Genomic DNA, 25,550 nt, shown 5'->3' with positions numbered 1-25,550 from the left:
TATCAATATCCCCTTGAAACGAGCAACATAGAATAGCCCAGTTATCTAGAGTAGCACACAAGACACTAAGTTGAGCTTTAGTGTAGGGTATAATAAGAGAAGAAGGTGATTGTCCGAAAAATTGAATGCTTTGTTGAATCCCTTTAAGTGCTAATGCTGCAACAGCATCAGGATAATATTCTAAGGATTTTCCTGGGGATACATGTGGGTGAATCCATAGCAAAGGTCCATCTTGCCACAGTACTCCAGTAGGCTGCCGCATAGTGGCAAGCACACATAACTGGAAAGGTTTATCACTCTGGAGCCTGCATAAAGTAGCATGTTGTATAGCTTCTTCTACTGTCATAAGGGCCGCTCTAGCCTCTTTGGTGAGGCTACGAGGGGAAGTAAGATCTGGATCACCCCTAAGAGTAGCATACAAAGGCTGTAGCATAACATTAGAAATATGTAAATATCCTCGTATCCAATTAATATCTCCCAGCAGTTTTTGAAAATCATTTAGAGTTTGGAGATCCTGAGCTCGTATGGTGATTTTCTGTGGTCGTAATTTGTCACACCCAATTGTTGCTCCCAAATACTTAATAGAATCCCCTGTTTGAATCTTTTCAGGTGTGATATGCAGTCCATATTGAGCTAACAACTTCACTAGGTCTTTATAGGCCTCATGAACTGTCTGCTCTGATTTAGCAGCCAATAATACATCATCCATATAATGAATGATCTTGATGGAGGAATACTTTTGTCTGAGAGGTGCGAGTGTCTTCCCCACATACATCTGACACATCGTGGGACTATTAGCCATTCCCTGCGGCAACACTACCCACTCAAACCTTTGATCTGGTTCCTCGTGGTTACACGAGGGAAGGGTGAAGGCAAAACGCTGCGAGTCTTTAGGATGCAAAGGAATAGAAAAGAAACAGTCTTTAATGTCAATAACAATAATGTGCCAACCCTGAGGAACTGAGGAGAGCAGAGGCAGCCCTCTTTGAATGGGCCCCATAAGTTGCATTTGAGCATTAACTGCTCGTAGATCATGCAGTAGGCGCCACTTCCCTGATTTTTTCTTAATGACAAATATGGGAGTATTCCATGGAGAAGTAGAAGGCTGGATGTGACCCAAGTCAAGTTGTTCTTTAACTAGAGCATGAGCTGCTGCCAATTTAACCGAGGGAAGAGGCCACTGAGGCACCCAAACAGGCTCCTCGGTGAGCCATGTTATGGGTATTTGAGCCCCAGCGGCCCCTAGGAAAAACCCAGACCAAATCTGTCAAGCTTTTGATGACCTTGTACAGGATGCTTACGTCCCTGTAAATGTTTTCCTAGTCCTAGACCTGGCCTATACCCCATATTTTGCATAATCTGTTGAGACACTGGGGAATAGTCATTACTAAGAGTGAACCCCATGTCTTTCATCAGATCACGGCCCCATAGAGAGATAGGTAAATCAAGTACATAAGGCTGAAAGGTACCATTATGTCCTTCTGGATCCTTCCAGACTAGATGTCTACAGCTGATCTGAGGGGCCTGGGCATATCCAAGTCCTCTCAAGGATTGATCAGAAGTCTGCACTGGCCATCCCTTAGACCAGTCCCTAAGTGCTATAATACTACGGTCTGCTCCGGTATCCAGTAATCCCACAATAGATTTACCTTCTATGCTTAATTCCAAAGTGGGGCGATTGCTCATATCTAGTGACAAATAGGCACAATTCCCTCCGGTGGTACCAATCTCATTCCCTGTCCGTGACCTTGAATCAGCAGGGAAGTGATTATGTAAGCTAGGCAAAATTAGCAATTGAGCAATCCGATCCCCTGGGGAGATGGACACAATGCCCCTTGGAGCTTCCACCATAACCTTTATTATCCCTACAGTATCAGGACTTATGACTCCGGGGAAAACATGAAGACCTTGTAAAATAGAGGATGCACGTCCAATTAGCAAACCTACAGTGCCAGGTGGTAGAGGCCCTGTAAACTCAGTTTCCACCAATTGGACTCCCATCTTAGGTGTTAATACGAGTCTGGAGGTGGAACAGAGGTCCAATCCCGCGGCACCTGTAGTGGCTCTCCGCGTTTCATGGGATGGCGTAGAGATGGCCATGTCTCGGGTTCGGGTGTGACATTCTCCACTGCCCCATATATTTGTGGGCCCTGGGGTCGAGGGCCCCGTCGGCCGTTTTTTGGCCCAGCTGAAATAGGCTGTCCATGGATGTCCCTCGCTGATCTACACTCTCTTGCCCAATGCTTCCCCTTTTTGCATCTTGGACACAACCCCGGTAGACGAAGGCCATTGGAAAGGCCACCGTGAGAAGGTCCAGTAAAATTGTCTTTTTTGGAATTGTCTTTTTTGGGACATTCACGTCTGACATGACCGGGTTGACCACAATGGAAGCATGTTCCGGCGGCAGGACCGCCCCCTTTTGCAATCCGAAGGACAGCAGCTGCAAGACCTGCATTAGTTAAAGGTCCTCCAATCTCTCTACACACCTTCATCCATGCTTCTATGCCTTTGTTCTTATAAGGAGCGATTGCTGCTTTACATTCCTTGGTGCATTGCTCAAAGACCAATTGCTTGACAAGGGGCATGGCTCTATCAGGATCCCCAAAAATCTTTCCAGCGGCATCCACCATCCTTGCTACAAAGTCTGAAAAGGGTTCTGTAGGGCCTTGTATAATCTTAGTCAAATTACCAGATACCTCTCCTCTATTTGGAAGTGACTTCCATGCCCGAATGCAAATGTTATTAATTTGATCATATACCTCAAGAGGGAATCCCGTCTGTTGATTAGCAAATCTACCTTGCCCCAAAAGCATGTCCTTATCCCAATGAGGGTGTCCCGCCGCATGGTTTTGGGCGGCCTGCTCTATTGCGCCCTCTAGCACAAATGCTCTCCAGTCCAAATATTTGCCTGGGGAAACACAAGCCCGAACAAGGCTAGCCCAATCAGAGGGAGTCATACAGTATCTAGACAGACTCTCCACCTGAGTTAGTGTGAAGGCGGCATCCACCCCATAAGTGCGCACAGACTCCGCCAGAGTCTTCACAATTTTGAAATCTAAAGGCTCATGGAATCTTCCCCTATTATCATCCTGAAAAACTGGATAAGCAAGACCCATCTCAGCGTTAACAGCCCTCCATGTTTGAGCATGGAAAGCTCTCCCCGAAACACCCCCGCCATACGGCGGTGGATCCGGAGGATCACATTTCTTGAGCTCCTGTTTATTTTTGTTCCCTTCTCCTATAGCTAAACTTCCTAGCTGGCGAGACAGCCTCCCAAGCTCCTCCTCCTCATCCTCCTCTTCCTCTGACCCACTTTCACATGGGGGTGTGCGCAGCGCACTGAGATCTGGATACAATCGTCTCTTCCCCTGTTTCACGCTCCGCACACTTCCATCCTCCCGAGATACCTCACTTCCTGCCGTCTCCGATTTCTCCTCATGTAATTGTTCTAGAACTTCCTGTCCTTTAGTAAGTGCTTCCTGACATCTGCCATCTGTGAGGCAACTACGGACCATTTTCCAAAGGGGTATCACCCCGCCCTCTAATATGCCCTGCTCAGAAGCAAAGTCAAGATCTTTGCCTAATTTATCCCAACTAGGTATAGTAAGACTGCCCGAAAATGCAAACCACGGTGCAGCAATATCTATCTTCTGTAAAAATCTTTGTAAAGTACTATGTTTCACTTTCAGGCCCTTGGAACGTAACAGGCCGTCTAGGGCCAGAAGAAGCGGACTTGAAGATGCGGCACCCATGACACAGCAACAAAAGAAACACAGAAAACAAAAGTGAAAGTACACAGTGCAGCTGCAATAAAATATAAAGCTCTCTCTTTCTTTGTAGAGGAGCTGACCCCGCTTTGGTCGCGGATCCCACTTACTGGGACTATCCCCGCTTTGGTCGCGGATCCCACTTACCTGGGACTAACCGGTGCACCACCCCTGACGGCTGAAAGTTCTGGTTCCCGGGTTTCGGCACCACTTGTCGCGACCCCTTGCCCGCAAGGAAGACGCAACAACAGGAATCTTCTTTCAGCCGTTTATTCAGGCCCCTGATGTTTCTTCTTCTCTCTCCCGGATGCCCCTCCCAGCCTTAATAAAGCATCCCAAGCCCCAATGCGAAGCTGCTACGTGGAGCTTTCTCATAGGGTGTTAAAAAATCACGTGCCAACTCTCCCAAATAAGGAGTTGTTTGTCACAGACCACAGCGGAGCCAGCGCCATCTTGTAATGGTGACCACAGTCCGCAGAAACGGCTCACCACACCTGATGTCATCCTTTAAGTTTTTCTTTATGGTCAATGAATATTCTCTTCAGTTTCTCTCTCTGTTAGCAGTTAATATCCATCTTAATAAAGAAATGTCACTCTTGCTTCTCAAATGGTTAACTGGAAGTTATTATTATATAAAACTTTTCCTTAAATGCCTGTAAAACCAGTCAGTTGTTCTAAGCTTAATTTATATTCTCTAAGATTATTTATTGAAGTCTATCGTTGTTCAATCCTGAGATCACCTTGATGCTATCAAGGCCACCATCAAAATTACATAATAAATTAATACAGCAACAGAAGAACCTATTAATTTGCTTTGGTCTAGCAAATATCTACACTGACTGGTCAGTGTGTCCAACAGTTGTTTTCTTGTAAATTTTGATTTTCTTGTAAATTTTATGCAGATTATTATCAATTATTATAGACAAGATTATTAGCAAGTGTCTTCTATATACTTGGCACTGTTGTATGTCATGGGGATCCAGCAGCAAATCAAACAATATCTTCATGTAGGTACCAAGAGATCTATAGCAACTGGCATCATTCTGAATGTCAGACCAAGTCTGATATTCTTAATGATTTCCCTGTTAAGGTATATACCCTCAAGATGAAAGCTGTCAATTTTAGGATCAATATATAATCTCCTCAGTTACTTGAAATATATAGAGAATCATGATTCTATATATACAGATGCATATATAATTTTATCTATATACATATATTTTTATATAGTTATCAGAGCCCATAGTAAGGAAATGTTTAAAAATATTCAAAACCAATATTCTAAATATATTCCAAAGTAAAGCAATATAAACTAGCCCATGAACTCTAACATTCAAAAAGAATGAGCATTGTGCTAAAGGCTGAGCATAGCCTAAAAGAGCAATCCCTATCCCTCTCAAGTTCAGAGCTTAGTAAAAAATACCAGTCTTGAAAGTTTATAACTCCAATAATAAATCCTGATTCTGAGCTCTGCCATTTGCTATGAAGATAAACAAATTACAATTGACAGAGAATGACAGTGAGGAGCTGTTCAAACCGAGGAGATTGGTCATGGAGACATGACTTTGACCTGTTCCTTAGAGAAGGGGATCACTGAATATCTCTGAGTGGAACTCATCAGGAACAGTGTTACCTGGTTATGGTTTTTAAAGCATATCTTAAATGACATATTCTGATTGTATTCTTTACTCTCAAAGTAGATGAGGTAGAGAGAGAAGATGGGAGGGGAGGGGAGGGGGGGTAGTAGAGGATAGGGAAGGTAGCAGAATACAACAGTTACTAATATGGCATTATGTAAAAATGTGGATGTGTAACCGATGTGATTCTGCAATCTTTGTAATGTTTTGAACAACCAATAAAATAAAATAAAAAAAATTACTTTAACCACTTATGTGTGTCATAATCACATCAAATATGATTTAACTTTTGAAAGAGGTAGAACTCTCTTTTACATTAGTAGATGAGTGTGACCATAATGCTTACTAGTTAATTAGTGATATTAGGTGAGATACAAATGATCACCCTTCTATACATATCTGAAGATGTCTCATATATTAAAATGGTACACAAATCTTACTCTGCACTGTGTAGGATTATCTTATTAAATATATGTCTCCTCTGTTTTCTGATAGCTATTTTCAGGAAAGGGTGGACAAATATGTGTGTTTTAGGTCTGGGAAGATGTTTATATTCCTTTCATTTTGTGTTTGACAAGCAGTAGAATACAAAAAACAAGAGTTAAGATGGCAGACAAAGTGGGTCAAAAGGTACATAAAAGTTAATTTGGGGGTGATTATTTGATCTTATTTGGTTAATTATGTTTGAAAAATGTTTTAAAGTTTTTATCTTGATAAAGAAGTTTTGGACAGTAGTAACAACAACAACAACAACAATAACTTCCATTTCTTTCATACTTGCAATGTGTCTAGTCCAGTGTTTAACAAAGAATTATCTCATTTGATTTTCTTGTAAATTTCATGCAGATTATTATCAATTATTATAGACAAGAAAACAAGCTCATAAAGGGGAAGTGACTTGCCACACAACTCATCAAATGGAATAACTAGAATTCAATTCTATGTCTGTATAACCCCAGGGGTCTTTTAGTTATATTGCAGCCATTCTTTAATTGAAGAAAAACTGTTAATAATTATACTAGTATTTTACAGCAATGTGGAAACTATTTTGCTGTTCTTAGAAGATGTGGAGCAGATCATAAAATATGCAAATTGATTTATGCTCAAATCAATGAATTTTGAGTGAATGTTCCTCTGGTAGCTTTTTACAAGGTACTATCATGCTTTGTATTCGCATTGCATTATGCCATACCATGTTCTGGGATAGAACAAATGTATTCCTATGAAATGTATTTATTAAACCCATCAGAGACAATTAAACCTCCAAACAATTTTTATGCTTTCACTGGTAATTCTAAAGTAGAGGTTTATACTTCCCTTTTCTGATGTGCATAGAAACATAAATAAATTACAAATTTTTACATTTTCAGTTTATTATGTCAAAAGCTGTAGATATTACCTAACAATGGTAATTGTTGAATATAAAATGATCAGAGAATCTCTAATGAATTTTAAAAATTTTTACAGAAAAATACCTGTTCCCAGTAAGCTATTGCAAATCTTTTGGAGGTACTGAAGAAGAAAAATAGCATTGAAATTTTTTCCTGAGTACTTTGTGAATCTGCAGCAATTCTTTGCATCACAAATATTTTTTTCTTATTTCCTAAATATATTAGTTTTATATTACTGCATTATGACATAGTTTCTATGAAGAAGGAAGCTGGGCTTGGCTAAAGAAATTCTCCCGTTCAGAGAGTCTCACAATGTGGCAATCAAAGTGTCAATGCAGTCATTCCAATATAAGACCTTGGAGAGATCTCCTACCTAGTTCAACTGTGGGGCTGTGAGCATCCTCATGTCCTTACCAGCTGCTGTATGGGGACACTGTTGTCTTTTCTTATGGGCTTCTTTTTTTTTTTTTTTTATTAGTTGCTCAAGACAATACGATGATCTTGACATATCATACATTTGATTCAAATGGGGGATAAATTCTCATTTTTCCATGTGTACAGATAACCAATGTGATCCTGCAATCTTATGGGCTTCTTCACCTTAGTTCTCAAGTGATCTGTCTTAGCAAGAAAGCATAAGGGATGGCAAGCAAGAAGGAGTTGCAGTCTTTTATAACCGAATGTTTGAAGTGACATCCCAACGCGTTCTCCCTTTTCTTGATCTTTTAAGTTGAGTCACTAAGTTCAGCCCATATTTGAGGAGAGACAATTATACAAGAGTTTGAATACCAGGAGGCAGAAATCATTGTGCATTCCTTTACAGGCTGCCTAAAACACACTAGATCATAAGACAAATGTTAATATAATCATCAGCATTATGATCATAAAATAATGCTAATAACATTTTATAGTGACTTACATTTTTCAAAGTAATGTAGACAAAGCCTACTGTGCCAAGGCTGATGATGTAGACACGGTGAAAATGGCCAGGTGTGAAATTTCTCCACAGGACAGATGTGAATGTGACAAATATTTATGTCCTATACATAAGATTGGGCGGGAAAAGTAATAGTGACCCCATCTTTACATGATGCTAACAAGTGCTAGTATTCTTCTACATAACTTTGCAACTGGGCTGATAACTGAAAAGTTGCCTGTGACCTTAGGGCTGGATAAAGCTAACTTAACCCCTGAAGATGGTTAAATCAATGACCTGAGCCTCATTAGCCCCCACCAGCTGGGTGCTTAATAAGTCAGTGGCCACTGAAATCAAAGAATAAAAGAATATGGAAATAATATAGAACATCGTTTACAGTTACTTTTCCTTTAGCAAATATTCATCTGGTCTCTGTTGAACAGCTAAATTCTAAATGTCTGATAAATGAAATTCACCAAATTTATGTTAATCATTAGATTCTCCATGAAATCACCTATTTCCAGCTGATAATATAAGGATTACTCACACTGATACTGCCTGATAACTGAGGAGCTTGTTTGTTCCTAGGGTGATGTGAGTCAGGGGAGTTGGAGCAAGGGCTTTGGATGCTGAATTCTATCTGTTCCATTGATTAGCATTGTAGCTCATGTTTCCTAAACTTTCTGAAATTCAGTTTCCTTACCTCTAACATGAGGGTGAACTCAGTGGTGGCCATAAAATATATCTTCCATACTCCTTGCTACAGAAACAACACTGGACTAAAGGTTTGTGCTGCTGTTCTCTGAAACTCACAGTTGTGTTTGCATTGAGTCTGCACACCCACCTGCCCCAACACCTTAATTGTTCACTAATGCAGTAAGTAATGTCTTTCTACTATGTTGTCAGCATGCTTATTAATGATAGGGCTTGTTAGACAGTTGTAATGTCACAAAACCACTCAGGCATTTTATGAAGAACAGCATTATTATTCAAGTTATAATAATTTCAAATAAAGTTAACACATTCATTAAATGATTTAATGATGCTCAAGGAATGTAATCCTAACTTTTATTTGAAATAATCCCAAAGATTTAATAAGCATTTGTAATGCTATACCTTAAAAATGAACTAAAGGTTCTTATTTATATATTTGGTACACTTTGGTGCCTTTTACCAGAATGAATGAATGCAAAAACTTGTCCCCAATCTTTGTTGATTAATTATAACCTGCACTGAAACTATAACAATAAACCAGACGCTATCCTTGTTCTCTAATTTCTTGTAATTGCTAGAAAGACAACAAGAAAAGGTAATTTAATATTCAGCAATAATTGCTGTTCCACAGGTAAGCAAGGCTACTGTGGCAGACTAGAGGAAGAACATCTAACGTACTCAAGGGAGTCAGAAAGTTCTAAACCTGTTTAGAAGCAAGAAAGTGGGGATAGGAAACTTGGAGTCCAAAACAGTGGGGAGCAGGGCAAGAATGTGGAATTATATGCAGAAGAAAAAGCCTAGACAAGGCTGAAAGTGAAATTGGTCATTATTCTTCCAAGAGATGTCCTGGAGATAGGCATTGTTGGTGAAACATGGAGAGAAACAGCAGAGGAGGTGCAGAGGTCCCAGGTAAAGAGAATTCTTGTCAACCATTTATGAAGTGCTGGCTTTAACCTTTTAAGGGATGTAAGCAGTGGAGATATATACATGGACTTGACCCTTCAGAAAGAGCTTTCAGGTTGCCAGGTGGAAATGAGTTTGAGATTGTCATTAATACTACGTCTAAGAACATTGTTCCTTCTTTTCAGACATATGATTTTTTGTGACAATATAATAATAAAATGTTTCACCAATTTCTAATCCCATCTCACTCCTCCAAAGTTAGTCCTCCTCCCAGTATAGCAATTAACTGGTAAATACTCTGAGAATAGTGAAGACACCCACCACAGGAAAGGAAACATGCATGTATGTGCAGGCACATACATGCACGTACACAAGTATGCACACACACACACACACACACACAGCTCCATTTTAGTAATTAATTGCTGTAAAATCGCTCTAAGTTTAGCAGTTAAAATACCAACAAATATTTATGCTGTCACAGTTTCTGTGAGTCAATAATTCAGAGGCAACCAGGTTGAGCGGTTTTGGCTCAGTGATCTCTTAAAAGGTTGCAGTAGTGACACTGGGTAAGGATGAGATCATTGGGAATCTCCACTGAGACAAGAGGATTATCCTCACAGATGGCTCACTCATATGCTATTAGCCAAAGGCCTCAATTTCTTGCCAAGTGGACCTCTTTATAGGGCTGCTTGTATAGCCTTATGACGTGATGGTTGAAACCAAATATCACTTCAACCTCAAGATGTCTGGCTACTGTTGTTGAAATCACCTTGGCTTTAAAGCATATTCAGAAAAGGGAAATACAAACTCAAAAATGCATCTAGAATGGATTAAAGCTGACCAAATTTGAGCAATAAATTCATTGTGTAACCTTACATGGTTACACATGTAAAGCTGAATAGAGTTTTCTATTAGAAAGCAGTCTAGGAGCTCAGACCCTGAAATCAATTCCAGTCTTAGAAAAAGACTTCTATTCTACAGAAGTAAGTTTTGTTACAGTTACAAATAGGGAAACAGAATACATGGAACTAGAAAAATGTGGGATAGCTAAAAAATAATACTTGGTCTCAAAGTTTCATTAAGACTCAGTTTTGGCCAAAAGGGTTACCTCCCAAGAGCAACTTACTTCTAGATCTACTATAATGGAATTCAATACTAATTATGCCAAAGTGATGTCTATCTGTGAATCCTGGGGTGTTGTGATTATTATAGTAATGCCTACGCATGGATTCCTAGAGACTCAAATGTAAAGAACTCAAGAAAAATCTAATAACAACCTATGTCATTTAACTTGAGACATTCAGCTAAATAATTCTATACTAATGTGTTTATATCTATAAAATAATTCTTAAGTGTATTATGGTTACTTGTCTAAAGATAGGAAAACTGACAGATGATAGAAATCATGTAAAACAGTAAAATTCATGAGACTCTCACTAAGTTGAAAAAAAGTACTACATCTACATGGACAAATTGTATGTAATATTTATGATCAATTAATAAATTTATTTGAAAAATGAGCTTAACTACCAGAATGATTTTTCTCTCCCCAAATAGAAACCCAACTTTAAAAAAATCTAAAAATAAGCAAATTATCATTTCTCAAAAAGAAAAAAAAAACTTCTCTTTAAGCATAATGGGATGGTATATCTTATCACCATGAAAACAGGATGATACGTTAACACTTGTGAGATACACATCAACTTAATCAAAATCTAATTGAAGGAAAAAATACACCTAATGAAGGATACTATTTCTCAATGAAAACTCTACAAGAAATCATATGAGTATTTTTAGTTACTATTTCCGCACAAGTTGCGAAAATCACTGAATTTTGTCTTAAATTGTTACTTTTCTCCATTTTTTAAAAATTCTTTTTGTGCAACTGAGAATATGTTTATAATACTTGTCAAAGCAAAACTTCTGCCAAAGTTAAACAGGCAGGAACAATTTTATTCAAGGATATTACAATAGTGGAGAGAGGCTAGGGCTCAGTCTTGCACAACTTCTATGAAACTAAAGTCAGGAGAGGGAGTCAACAGCTGGAGTGAAAAGATCTTAGGTCATCTGCATTTGTTAATAAGTTTTCCTGAAGGAAAAGTAAACTATTTGGCTTTCTGATAGGCAGTAGTTTTACAACTTGGAGCATGGCTACTCACCTAGGTTAGGCTCTTACCCTCTTACAGAAACAACAAAGTGAAGGTGCTGTCTTCCCTAATGGTTAAATGTTTTGAACAACTAATAATAAAAAAAAAAAAAAATTAAAAAAAAAAGAAAGGATGTTAAACTGGTGAAAAAACTTAAAAAAATACACTCTTAAAGGGACATAAATAGAATTTATAATTACAAGTTTTCTAAAGTTAATGCCCTACGAGAGGGAAGGCTAGGGCACTTAGGTTTAGGCAGACGCCTGCTTAAAGTTTATTACGGCTGTGGGGAATATGGATGTCTGAGCTAATCTGTTAACCTTGTCCCAATGATAGGCTCTACTTTTTCCCCAGATTTCAGGTCTGTTTTCTTTATTTCAACTGAGGCAGTTGTAGGAATGAGAATTAGATACCACAGGCTGGAAGCAGGGAGGGTGTACACCTTGGCAATCACTAGTGTCCTCTGGCTCAGTCCCTCACCCTGTATGCACAAATAGGTCAGCATCTCTTTTGTTCTACAAGCTTTCAACATGGAAGCCCTCCCCTTGATAATCTCCCAAAGCATTTTGTACCTCTCACCTTCTCACAGGCAAGAATTTTTCTACAAAGCTAACTAAATTTCCAGTGCTCCATTTTCATATTCTCCTTCCTTTCCTTACAGATCTGGTTCCTCACCCTCTGTGCAACTACTCTTTGCATCATTAAGACATGGGTTTTTCTGCATTGCATTCAGTTTTTCAGCCTACATTATTTCAGTCCTGCCCTATGCTTTATTTTCCATAGTCAAAACATTGTGCTATCATAGTTTAGTAGATAATGTTAGTTTAGTGGCTTAGTATTTGAGAGCCAGAGAAATCTAGGTTCTAATTCTGAATCCCTCACCTTTTTTTTAAGCTATAGACCCTTAGACACCATTTCAGAGGCCCAGTCTCCTCACTGTAAATTATCAATAAAATTTATTTTGAAAGAAGATTGAATAAGACAATGGGTTGAGTGTGCCTCATTTGATGGTAATATGTAATAACACTCTGCATCTTCCTCCTTTTCTGAACTGCCTACTTGGTATTTTTCATGAAAGACACCAGTTTCTGTTTCTTCCAATGCTGAAGAGAGAGAAAAAAAATAGTTTTATATAATGCATGTAGGTTTGCATTTACCATTATCACTGATGGTGATGAACTACACTTTGAAGTCATATAACATATTGTAAAGCATTGTAAATATTAGTCAAGCCTTTTATTTATTAGAGTAATGGGTTAAAAATGTCAGACACCAAATTTTGATTTTATATTATTGATGTTACATGGGCAATAGAGAAAATGATTTTTCATTTAATATCTCTTAAACCAGCTAAACCAATTTTTGTAAGTTCACAAAAGCCAAAAGGACTCTCAGATTTATTTCCATTTTCTGATTTAGAAAAATGTCATGAATAAATAGTGAGGATGATTCCTTTAGCCTAAGGATGTGGAGTAAGAAACTAGTTTCATCTGTTATGCTAATAATACAAATAAATCAATTAATAAAGATGTCAATTTTTAAGTCCTAAGTGATCATTCAACTCTTCCTTAAACTAAAACTAAACAAAAATTTTCAAAAAATACAAAATCAAATTCTCATCTAAAAACTGAATAGATTCTGTACTCAAAGGAAATATGAGACTATTTCAGTCAACTATTTAGTACTGTCAGCATTAGAGTCAAAAAACCAGATGGTCAGCTGTGTATAATTCTAACAATCCAGGATAATCAAAAGCTATTCTTTTCCTTTCTCTGCCCTTCCCAGAAAGCTGAACAAGAGATAAGTTTAATAATGCATTATGTCCATAATAGAATGCATGGACAAGTGCTTTAATAAGCTTATCAAATTCATGTTAATGAATTAGTTATCTCCAAAATTGCCATTACAACTTAATATTCAGAGTCACTTAAAATGAAGGGTTTGGCTGGGGATCTTTTTCTTGTGCATTTCTTCATCTAGTCAATACAGCATTTATTTAGCATCTACCCAGAGAGAGTAGCTTTTTAGACACTATGGAAGTTATTGTGAAAGAGAAAGATGTGAAAAACATGGATTCTTTCTTAAGAAATAAAGAAGTCTCTCTGGAGATACAAAATATAGAGAAAGACCTATAATATCAGGCACATTTTTTTTTAATTTGTTTCTTGCCTGAGAATTAAGACATTGTTTCATTTCTTAAAATTAATTATAATCCTTCTTAGGTTGGGCAATAAATACAGAAGACTAGGAATGTGTGGTAAGGAATTGCTAAAAAGCTTCTCTTCAATGAAAGAAGAATGAAGTAATAAGTACCTTGACTAAAGGGCACAGTTGATATTAAGGGAAAATTGGCATTTGAAAGGGGAACAAAGGCAAATAAATTTTTGGTATACAAATGAATTAAAATGAAAGGGACTCACATTTTCTGATGCCCAATCTAAACCAATTTAGAAGAGTAATACTGTCTTTAAGATGTTGGTAACAAAATACCTGCTCATCATTTGATTCTTTTGCTAAATAAAACTTGATTCAGGAGAGCTCAAAGAAGAGAAGGCCATTTTTATGCTTTCATGTATTTATTTTCATATTAAGAAAGTCCAATCAATTTTCAGAGTAGCTTTATGATGGCTGTTTCCTTGCCAGCAGCTTTTCTGTTCAGCTGGAGCTTTGCACATTGCAACTTACACTCTAATTCTGACACAGCTGTCATTCACCTTCCCTTGATCCTTGGAAAATCAAGAACCCATATTGGCGATAGCCAAAGTAAAGCAGAGTTTATAGATAGAAGTGATGTAACTTGAGCTTTTCTTATGATACACACACCTGCTATTATCACTTGGTCTGGGTTAAACACTGTAACTGAGCAACTGATCTGGTGGTGTAGTATTGGGTATCAGAAACTTAGGTCTGGGGCAAGTTGTTATATGCTCTCATTTCAAATGATCGCTAGGTTTAGTCTCACAAACTGACTGAACAAAACAAGAGAATCTGGTCTAACTACCGGTAATTTTAAAAGAAATTGGCTAGGACTCAGTTGCTTCATTAAATTGAACTTGGAAAGAACCAGTTTGTAAAATAAATTTAACTTTTGAAACAAAAACTGCTTATAAATACAGCTTCAGATAGGATTTACTTCTGGAATTCTAGTCATTTTGAAATAAAAGTCCTGTTGCCTCAAAACCCATGCAAGAAAAGCAAAGTTGACAGGAAAGACTTAGGGATCTCTCTCTCTCTCTCTCTCTCTCTCTCTCTCTCTCTCTCACACACACACACACACACACACACATTATTTAACTAAAAATTGAGTGCATCTGATAGGCCTTGGCACCTGACATGAGGTGGGGGCTGTTGAGGTGAGGAAGCTGTCTGAGCCCCAAAGCCAAGGCCCAGCTTGACTTCCCTGTGGCTGGAGCACTCCACGTCAGCTGTCCCTATGCCTTCACTGCCAGGCTCATCAGGGGGTATCCCTCAATACACATCCTCACACATTAATGCTGCTTTGGGAGTGCCAAGATGTCAGCTAGACTAAAGGGCAAACATACATTAACAATAAAAAGATTATTTCTAGGAAGCTCAAAACTGAGGAAGAAATTTCCCTACCCTCTTTTTCTTAGAAGATTTACTTTAGAAAATTAGTCAATGCAAGTATTTTCTATTCTCTTTGAGATTTATATAAATTATTTTGAGAACAGGTAGGACTTTTGTGAACTTTGTGATCCAAGGATGTCTTTCTCAAGGACTTGGGGCCCATTTTATAAAGTAAACATAGAGGAGATTTCTGTGGTGAGTAGGAGCTCCACTAGGGCGGGTACCTTACACCAGGCGTGAGAGTTGTTTTTCCTCTGGGTAAAGTCAACCAGCTAACACAGATGCCGCCATAATTACCAGGTAAATTTAGGATGGCATATGTGTGACAAATGATCATGTCAAGTCTTATATGAGGATTACTTATTGTTTTTCCCGAAACCATGTGTGCAACAGGTTGTATGTGCTTAGCTGTATAAAAGGATGAAATTTCTTTCTGGCTTTGCAATCTTAAACAGATTGCCTATGATGAGCATCACTTTCTGTTTTAGTACTTATGGAATAATAAATCTTTCTCTACTACCTTTCTGAAGAAGATTTCAGGGGAAGATTTTGTTTTGTATTATTTCCCAGCATGGGCAGTTCCTACTGTTTGCCTAGGGCGCCCTTAGCTTCTGTCCAGGAGCCATCAACCCTGACAGAGTTGGATATTCATTTATTCTGTCCCAAATCCACAGCATGGGGGAGGCTCTGAGCAGTCCTTCTTGTCCTGGCATACTACAAATATTCAGTGCCCTCCAAGCTGCCTTTAGACAATAGCTATTTTAGCTTCTGGCATGTCAACTTTTTCAGGTACTTATGAAAAGAAAAACGGTAAAGTAAAACTTTGTTAATGTTGAACCTTTTTTATAATTGCTTATTTCTAAAAAAAAATATTAAAGGCATTAAATATTTCTGGCTCTTGATTTTCCACAGATCAAGTGAAGGTGAAAACCATCTTGTCAGAATTACACTGTAAGTTGCAATGAACAAAAGCTCCAGGTGAACAGGAGAAGCTGCTGGTGAGGGAATAGCCATCGTGAAGCTCAAGTCTTTGCATGGGCTTCAGTTTCTTAATATGAAATAAATATCTGCAAGCGTAAAGATGACCTTTACTATTTAATGCTATCCTGTATCATTTTACTTAGAAAAACTTCAAGAAGTGAGCATGTATTTAGTTACCAATAATCTTAAAGATGATATAAAAGACCTTTTTTGGTAAACACACACACACATAATATGAGATCTACTATCTGAGGAGATTTTTAAGTATAATTGTGCAGTACTGTCAACTCTATACATATTGCTATGCAAGCAGAACCTTATCAGCCTGCATGACTGAAACTCTGTAACCACTGAACAGCAACTCCTACTTCTAGTGACCACCACTCAACTCTGTTTCTGTGAGCATGACTACTTTGGCTACCTTATATAATTGGATATATAAGTGTTTGTCCTGGCTTATTTCACTTAGTATGATATCTTCAAGGTTCATCCTTGTAACATGTTATAGTATTTCCTTCTTTAAGACTTCATAATCTGAATCTTAATATGATTTTATATATATATAAAATCATAATATGATTATATATATACACCATGTTTTCTTTTTCATTTTTTTTGTCAATGGATAAATGCACATCTAAGTTGTTTCTACCTCTTGAGAATAAAGCTTTTGTGCATAATTTTGCAATGAACTTGGGAGTGTGAATATTTCTTAGAGATCTTGTCCTCAATCCTTTTGGATAAAGATTCAGAAATAGGATTTCTGTATCATATGGCAGTTCTATTTTTAAGTTTTTGAGGAACTTTCATACTGTTGTTTCTAACAGCTGCACCATTTTACATTCCCATTTACAATAATCCCATCTACAGTGAAATCAAAAGAAGAAAATACTTAGGAATTAGCTTCACCAAGGAAGTAGATGGCTTGTACACTGAAAACTATCTTACATTGCTAACAGAAATTAAAGATGACACTAATAGTGGAAAGATATTTTCTGCCTTCTAGGGGGTACACTCATACCCCTTACATTGATAAACCCACATCTTCAAATTTAACTTGGACCAGAGTCATGTACATGTTAATGCAGTAACTTTATAATTATAAAGGGATATAAAAAATCAACCTCCAGATGAGTTAAAGCAGGTTAGGTGAGTAGGCTTGATGAGGAATAGAGAACATAAAGAGGCACAGTGATTTGATTGGTAATCACAAAACTGAGTGTATCCAAAGAAATAATGAAAGTCAACCTCTTGCTGACCCCTAAATCAGTCAAACAGAACCATTCTAATTCTTTAATTACTCCTTCTAAAAATCTCAGAGTGCTCAGAACTAGGGAGGATGATGAGGCATTACTCACAAAAATAGTGTCAATTATCTGCTTCCCAAGCTTGGAGGGTATCATACTTGGGAAGTTACAAAGTAAATACAATATAATCAAACCAATATTTGTGCTTTGTACTGTGAGGCACATTGAAATCTATTCATGAAAGGAGTTTTTAGCTGCTAAAAAAATCACTGATATTCAATTGGTTCTCATATGACATGTGATTGTTATAGATATTGTCTTACTTCCTACATTTCTTATAAGAAAGGCTTAGAAAAAGCACAATTGCTATAGTTGAAACTCTCTGGTTATACTTTATTCCTCATTCAAGTCACTTGGCTATTTCCAAAGTTGCAATTACAATAATTTATGTTCTAAGGAACAGCTTTTGCAGTTAGCAACTCTATAAAAAAAAAAAACAAAACTTAAGTGATACTAAGGAAACAGGTAACTTATTTGCCATATGGGTTTTATAACTCTGATGGCATGTTCACAGAGAGTTGATATTGAAAAGGGAGCTTCTAACACTCTATCAATGAGCATGTAATGGCAATAATTATGCCATTTGTGCCAGTGCCATGGAACTCTATAAAAGAACTGCCCTCATGTTTAGTCATAAGAAATTGATACTGATGTCCTTTAAAAGAACATTTTAATAAGAGGTTCATTAGAGAATAGAAACACATCTGTCTTCCTCAAAACATTTTTTCCCAATTATCTCATTAGATTTCAAACTAATTTTCAGATAGATCTATTGTGGTCTCTATTTTATAGATAATAATAATAACAGCTAGCATTGTATGTAGTACTTATACTTGATAAATAACATTCAATATCTTCTTCATGATTACAGCTAAAATAGGTGATAAGGCCAGGTGCGGTGGCACACGCCTATAATCCAAGCAGCTTGGGTGGCTGAGACAGGAGAATCACAAGTTTAAAACCATCCTCAGCAACAGCAAGGCACTAAACAACTCAGTGAGACCCTGTCTCTAAATAAAATACAAAATAGGGTTGGGGATGTGGCTCAGTGGTGAGTACCCCTGAGTTCATTCCCCAGTACCAGAAAAAAAAATAGGTGATAAGTTGTTATTTTTCTCAGATTTGCTGATAAAGGCACTAGGGCTCAAGGAGACTGCTCACACACAAGCCTCAGATGTTGCTCCTACTACAACACCTGCTTAGCATGTGTGCGGTCCCCAGGTTCAATCTCCAGCTCCAAAAACCAAAATAAAACATAGTTTAGATAGCTTTAAACCTATTTGGAACACTTCATTTGAGTAAACATCATCAAAAATCACAAGCAGCATCCCAGCAACCACTGGCAAGATTAAATAACCATTCCAAATGTGAATGCCAGATTTTTCAAATTATCAATCTTTAGACAGAATTCCCCTTGGTATCAAACTACTGCTGCTTTGATCTCCTTCCTTCATAAATATGTCAATAGTACAGGAAAACTCTAACTTCCCAGCAGTTTCCAGGAAAAAACATGGCAATGGTAAAGTCCAAAACTTTGTCCTGGGATCAGAGTTACAGATATTTAATGCAAAATATTTATCATCTTACCTGTTCTAGTGCAGATGATGTGTGCCCTTGTAGAAGGATGTGGTGAATCAGATGATGGTCAGGCCGTAGATGTATGATTTGAATTCACAAACAGATATTCATCCTGCCCCTGCTAATCACTTAGCCAACATATATTTGCTGTTACTTGTATGCCAGTTGAAGTACTGGCATATGAAATGTTTAGACACTAATGAGATAGTGAGACAGGATTCTTAAATAGATCATAGTGAATCCCACCTTTATATACATCTGTAAGAATGGGGTACTAATTAGAATGAGATATATTTCATGCTTGTATAATTACATTAAAATGAATTCTACTTTAATGTATAACTAAAAAGAACTAACAAAATAAAAAAAAGAGACCAAGAGAGCTTACATGTGTAAACATGTAGCATTCTATAAATGCTTAGCAAGCACCTACAAAACACATTCCCAGCCCTTACAGAATTTATAATCCTTAAACAAATAAAAGGTTACAGTATTACTAGTAATTCTTATTATTACATCATTATTTATTGCTAATAGGGATAATGATAATAATTTATAAACTAACATTCAGACTAATATGCTTTTCTGTCAGTACTAATATTTAAATAATAGGTAACTAATTAAAAACCACCCATAACATATAATTTAATTTTTTTGGGGGGGAACTACTAATCTAGGTCTTGAAATCATATGTTACTCTGGACCCTTGGATTAAATTCAGTTTTTTCATTGCTATTTTCAAAAAGTATGTGTACTATAGCTTGAAAATATATCTAATTTCCTAACTATTGTTTAGCTGCAAATCTTTTTCATCTGCCATGGACTATATGCTTGAGCAAATGTGAGTGCATGGGTCCTGAGTGAATATTAATGGCAAAAGCAGCAAGAATGGGAATGTGTGAGGGAGGTCAGAGCTGCCCTTGAATTTCAGTTAGACAATGTGAAAGTAAATGTGAAGATTAAAGCTGGAAGTAGCTGCACAGATGAGTAAAAAGTAAACATAAGAGGGAACAGCTTAGAAACGGTGAGAAATATCGCTGCCATTTCTTTTCCACGCAACAATCATGCCCAGCAAATAGAAATATTCCAGCACACTATTATCACTCTGCTGGGAAAGAGTTCAGGACGAACCCTGACCACGTTTTTCCCACAGACTCGGTCTTGGAGTTCAGCACTTGAGTGAGTATTGTGTCAAGTCTAAAACTACACACAATCTCTGTATCTCTTGCTGAATTGTCACAGGGACTGCCATCAGTCTCTATGGGCAGAATATGGGCTGGGTGGATCAGGGAAGAGGAAAAGTTGAACATTTACATGTCCCTGGGTGACAAGTACTACCATCACTTTTAGAACAGAATGGTGTATTTGGGGGTATACCTCTAGGTGTCCCAAAATTATTTACAGGCTTTAATCACTCCTTTAATCACTTAATAAAACAAAATAATAAATCTCTTTTTTCATTCATATATAACCAAAGCTGGAAGTCTAGGAATCACTCTGTCTACAAGAGACTGAGGACCTCCAATAAGCTATCGTCTCCTTTCCACCAACACACTTGCATGCGCACAAACACATAAACCTACTCAGACACTTTGGCTTAGTGGAGGCTCAGGTTCAGGCTCTCCCCTCTCCTCTGGCTGCTGCCTTGTGATTGACAATCCAGACAAGCCCCCTCCTTTCCTCCAGCTCTCTGAGCTTTGTTTCTCCTGCCCACTCTCACATATTTACATTTCATTATTGTCTCTCCCACTTGGAATTCATCCTGAATATTCATCTGACTCAATCTCACCTTGTTGGATATTTGTATAAAGTCTGAGTGTCTATTAGATGTCCTACATTTCTTTTGACCTCTTGTCTATCTTTACCATTTCTCTGCAAAACAGACAGGCACACCCACACACCTATGAGCACCATGATATGCATACGGATTACACACACACATAAAAAGCATAACACCAAGAGAAATCTCGAATATTCCAGCTCCGCCTTGTTTTTATACCATTAATGTACTCTTTGCCATCTTGATCTAAATGTGACCCATTTGAAGTGCTGGCCAATTTTACAGCTCCGTTGAGTAGCATTTTAAGGCTCATTACAAGGACTAAAGTGATTTGCATTGCCTCCCACTCTGAAATATAAGCTTTTTAAAAATAAAGTCCTGCTATAAATAGAACTGCTCTGAAATTACATGTGGCACATAATTAAGTGGTGCACATTGAAGCACTCAGCTGTTTCATAATTCTCCAGGAGCTCATGCTTCTGCACTAGAATTCGGAAACCACACTGCCCTTATTCTGGGCACCATCAAAACAGTGAGCAAGGTGGCACAGATAGAGTCCATCAGAATGTGATATGAATAAGTGACAAAGGGCCCCACACTAAATAGGTTTTCTCTCTTTAATCCAGAGGCATTGAGATATCAGTGCCTGGAGACTTGACTGCATAGTTGCCCTCCAGATGAGCAGGAGCTAACCCTTCCTCCTGCAGTCAGAGTAGCCTTTGCTTTTCTGATAAACATCAGAAAATTTACAGCTCAAGGGAAGTGGAGCATGTCCCTGAGCGGTAACTATTGAAATGCACCTGGTTTATTTCTGTCTTTGGCAAGCTTGAGGTCCAGGGACTACAGAAGAGCTAGTAACAGATAGAAGGGAAAGATGTCTAAAGTCTCTTACCTGCTACAGAACCTGCAGCTCCTCTTGCCTCTGCAGAGTGCCAGCCACAGTTACATTAGGAGGTTGCCAGTGTGATACCATCAATATTTAAAGGGGAAAAGGACATGGTAGGAGGGGGTTATGAGAGTGGGAGGCTTGAGAGGTAATCTCTTCCAAAAGAGGCCAGAGAGTATCTCCTTTCCTTCTCTAATGACTAATTGCTGCTGAGCTCTGGGACTGAATGGCAAGGCCTCAAACAAGCCTTCTCTGAGCAAGAAGAGGGATGCAAAAGATAGGGGAAAGAATAGGAAGAAGTGAAGAAAGATGGAAAAGGGAAGGGGTGAGAAGAGGAAAAAGTGAGGCAGAGAAGATGGGCATATGGGGAGAAAAAATAAAAGCAATAAAAGAAGAAAGAAATTGATAATAAAATATAAATAGAGAAGCAGAATAGAAAAAAATTGCACTGAGCTGAGCATATCAAGTGGTTTTCCAGGAGTCTTGAAAAAAGATTTTTCCATTTTCCTAAACAGAGGCAAGAAAAATAAATGATCGCTTACTCTGTAAGCAGTGCAGAGTTGTCTGAATTATGGGAAGATCTGAATCTACTATGGGCAAGAAACAGAATTATGAAGTGTATCATTTTAGTGCTGAATTATAATGTAGAGATTACTTACCACAGACTCTTACTTAATGCCAGAATTCTCTGCAACTTTCCAGATAAATTGCTTTCTTTTTGTTTCTCTCTTAAAGCAAGGGGTCACTACCAGGAAAGTTGATTGTGTCTATTTTAGATAATGCTAAGATTTAGGAAGTGCTTCCTTCTTTAGAGCTGGAAACTTTCCTGAGAATTTCATTGTACTAGTCCTACTTCCTTAGAGACAAAGAGGAAAAAAACAGAAAAGAGTGAACAGAAAGAAAGGGAATGTAGGAAGAAGATAACATAACTAGAAAGAACGTATAAATATTTCAAAGATATATTTTAAAGAAATGGAAATACTATGATTCTGAAAAAAAGAAAAGAAAAATAGAAATGCAAGGTTAATAGAGGAAAATATCAACCATAGAAGGGAAAGAAAGAGAAGTAGGGAAGAATGTTTTGTCATTTAATGATAGTTATCTAATTAATTTTGTTTAATATTTCTCTGATGACTTTTTTTATGTCTTCTCCGATGGAACTTTATTATTCTGGGGAATAATAGTAGCCGCTTAATTGCATTTTTTTGTGTTGTAATTTTGAAAGTGTTATTTTTCTCAAATTTTCCAAATGTAGTCATAATCTCCACAGTCCAGCTTTTGATTTAAGAATGATGAAGTTAAATATGTGATTCTTCTATCTTACATGGTCATTACACGGTTGGAGATACAGTAATTGCTTTTTTGTTTTTCAAGTGTTAGTGATTTCTGTGTTATAAATAAACTGGATGTTCCCTAGTTGTTCATAAACAACTTCCATCTGGGGTCCAAAATTATAATAGTTTTGGCTTGATACATATTTATGGATTGCCAGCATCTGAAATCTATTAAAAAGAGAAATTTTTATCTACCATCAATTTGATCCTAGCTATAAGTTCCTGAATTTCCAAATGCCTTGTTAATTTCTATTTCCTTAAATATTCATAAAGTAATTTAAGTTTAATTTATTCCCTAGACAGAAAAAAGGGGAGACTGAACTACAAATTGTAACTATAGAGAAAATCTCTTCACATATAACAATTATATGTGAAGACAATAGATATTCAAGAATATTTTTCACCTATAGAGATTTTAAAACTTCAGTATTTCTATCTACTTATCAGAAATATTTGATCTAAAGAAATGTTTGAAACTATTATGTATAATTATAAAAGGGGGAAAGTCTTGTCAACAGACCAACCTTACAAAAAAGTCTGATCTCTCAGTACTGTCAATTAAAAAGTATGTTTTCAAAATTATGTTATGCAAAATAAATATTTTGTTATGAAAACCCTCCAAATTTTATATAAAATCCTCTCTAATCACTTGCAATGAAGTATTCAATGTAACAATTACACAGACTGTTCCATGTGATTGTATCATTTGGATGTTGCCTTAAGAAATGTTTCCTATAATATTTTATGCTTAAAATTTTTCATCATGAATTTTAAAATTCATCCTGTAAAATAGCAGCATATTGGGAAATATATACATATATATGTGTGTGTGTGTGTGTGTATGTGTGTGTGGTCTTCCCTAATGTTAGAAGGATAGATTTGAAATATAGGAGGGCAAAAATGTTTTCCTCATCAAATCAAAATGCAATGCAATGATATTTTCTTGTTTCAAAGGTTACAAATAGCACACATGAATGCTAATGATAAATGAGTATCCATCTCAGATACAGAGCGGCCCTTATGACCTGGTCATTTTTTAAACAGTTCCTGAGACCTTAGCCATGTTATCTGCTGAAAACTCACAGACTAGAGAACATCCACACTCCTATAGTTTTCACTAACAAGAACTGACAACAAGAAAATGTCATTTTCTCTCACCCAGAGATTCAATCTGTTTCACCTGTTTGTATATTTTTATTGCTGATACCCCCAAATTGGAGACACTATTTAAGAAATGTGTTATGCTTATTCAAGAATTAAATTAACCCATACTAACATGGATAACCTGATGACTGTTTCTTCTCATCCATTCTGTTCTGAAAGCAAAGTTGAGCTGAAGACCTCTCTTCCAATTTTCTACCTCCAATGATCTCTTCATATTTTACAAAATACCTCCCACTGCCTTAGTTTTTTTCCCCCTTGTTATTGTTTTTGTTTTGTTTCATTTTGTTATTTTGGTACTGGGCATTGAACTCAGGGGCACTCAACCACTGAGTCACATCCCCAACCCTTTTTGTATTTTATTTAGAGACAGATTCTTACTGAGTTGCTTAACACCTTGCTTTTGCTGAGGCTGGCTTTGAACAAGTGATCTTCTTGCCTCAGCTTCCCAAGCCACTGGGATTACAGGCATGCACCACAGAGTGGCTCTGCTGACTTAGTTTTATAGCCTTTATCAACTTGACCTGTGGTCTTGACTTGTGAACTTGACTGGTGATCTTGCCCAGCCCTTTAGACTTTCTGGTTTCTTTTGTCTTCCAGTGAAAACTTCTAGGATTACACGTTATGCTGGTCTATTAGACAGTTTTTTTGTTATGACAATGAAATATGGAGGAAGCTAACTGTATTTTAAAAATCTGGTTAGCTCACCATTTGGGGGGTTCATAGTTCAAGATTGGAGTATTTCTTTGCTTCCAGTGAAAGTGACAGATGGTGGAACATCATGGTGGGAGTATGTACAGGAGCAAGGAGTCATACAGTTCATAGAGAAGCAGAGAAAAAGAGGATGGGAAGGGCCACGTTTTCGCCTTTTATAATAGCCTTCTTGCAAGAATTAGCAAAGAGTTGCAGAAAACATACCTCATCTTCCAGAATTACCTAAGGACTTCCCACCAGACCTCACCTCCAAAATTTCCCCAACCTCCCATCCCTGGGGATCAAGTCTTTACTCACAGTGAGTCCTTGGGGGACACTCAAACCACACCCCAAGCATAGTAGCTAGGACCCTCAAGGTCCCCTCTAGACATCTTGTCATGTTGTATCTTAAAGTAGCTTGTATTCTACATTTATAATTACTAATCCATTCTTTTTTCTTTTTCTTTTTTAGTTGTAGATGGACACAATGTTTTATTGATTTATTTTTATTTGGTGCTGAGGATCGAACGCAGTGCTTTACACATGCGAGGCAATCTCTCCTACGCTGAACTACAACCTCAGCCCCTAACCATTCTTTAAAGCACTAAAATTATAATTTACAAAGCTGTAATAATTTTCAGATTGGATGGATGAATTGGGAAAGAAGAGGAAGAGATAAAGGATGACCAAATATTCCTTGTAAAGAGAGTAAGTTAATCTATACTTACAGTGATGTCAGTTTTATAAAGACTATAGGATGATTT

General features: G+C 37.4%; 2 protein-coding genes across 4 annotated transcripts in view; both read right to left on the bottom strand.

Moving 5' to 3' along the window:
- The window catches only part of PLPPR5 (phospholipid phosphatase related 5), a 288,814-nt gene extending 267,079 nt beyond the window's left edge, over positions 1 to 21,735 (bottom strand). For all 3 annotated transcript variants that reach the window (XM_081308331.1, XM_081308333.1, XM_081308335.1), the window contains exon 1: positions 21,605 to 21,735. The gene's annotated coding sequence lies outside the window, so the exon portion shown is untranslated. The remainder of the gene's footprint in view (positions 1 to 21,604) is intronic.
- Positions 1 to 25,550, bottom strand: part of LOC308655499 (uncharacterized protein) — a gene marked incomplete at its 5' end in the record, with an annotated part of 119,175 nt that overhangs the window by 3,154 nt on the left and 90,471 nt on the right. The gene's annotated exons all lie outside the window — the stretch shown is intronic.

This window comes from Spermophilus citellus (assembly GCF_964194105.1).
Source record: "Spermophilus citellus genome assembly, chromosome: 9".
Classification (NCBI taxonomy): domain Eukaryota; kingdom Metazoa; phylum Chordata; class Mammalia; order Rodentia; family Sciuridae; genus Spermophilus; species Spermophilus citellus.
Note: the sequence above shows the minus strand (reverse complement) of the source record. Positions and strands in the feature narration are given on the sequence as shown.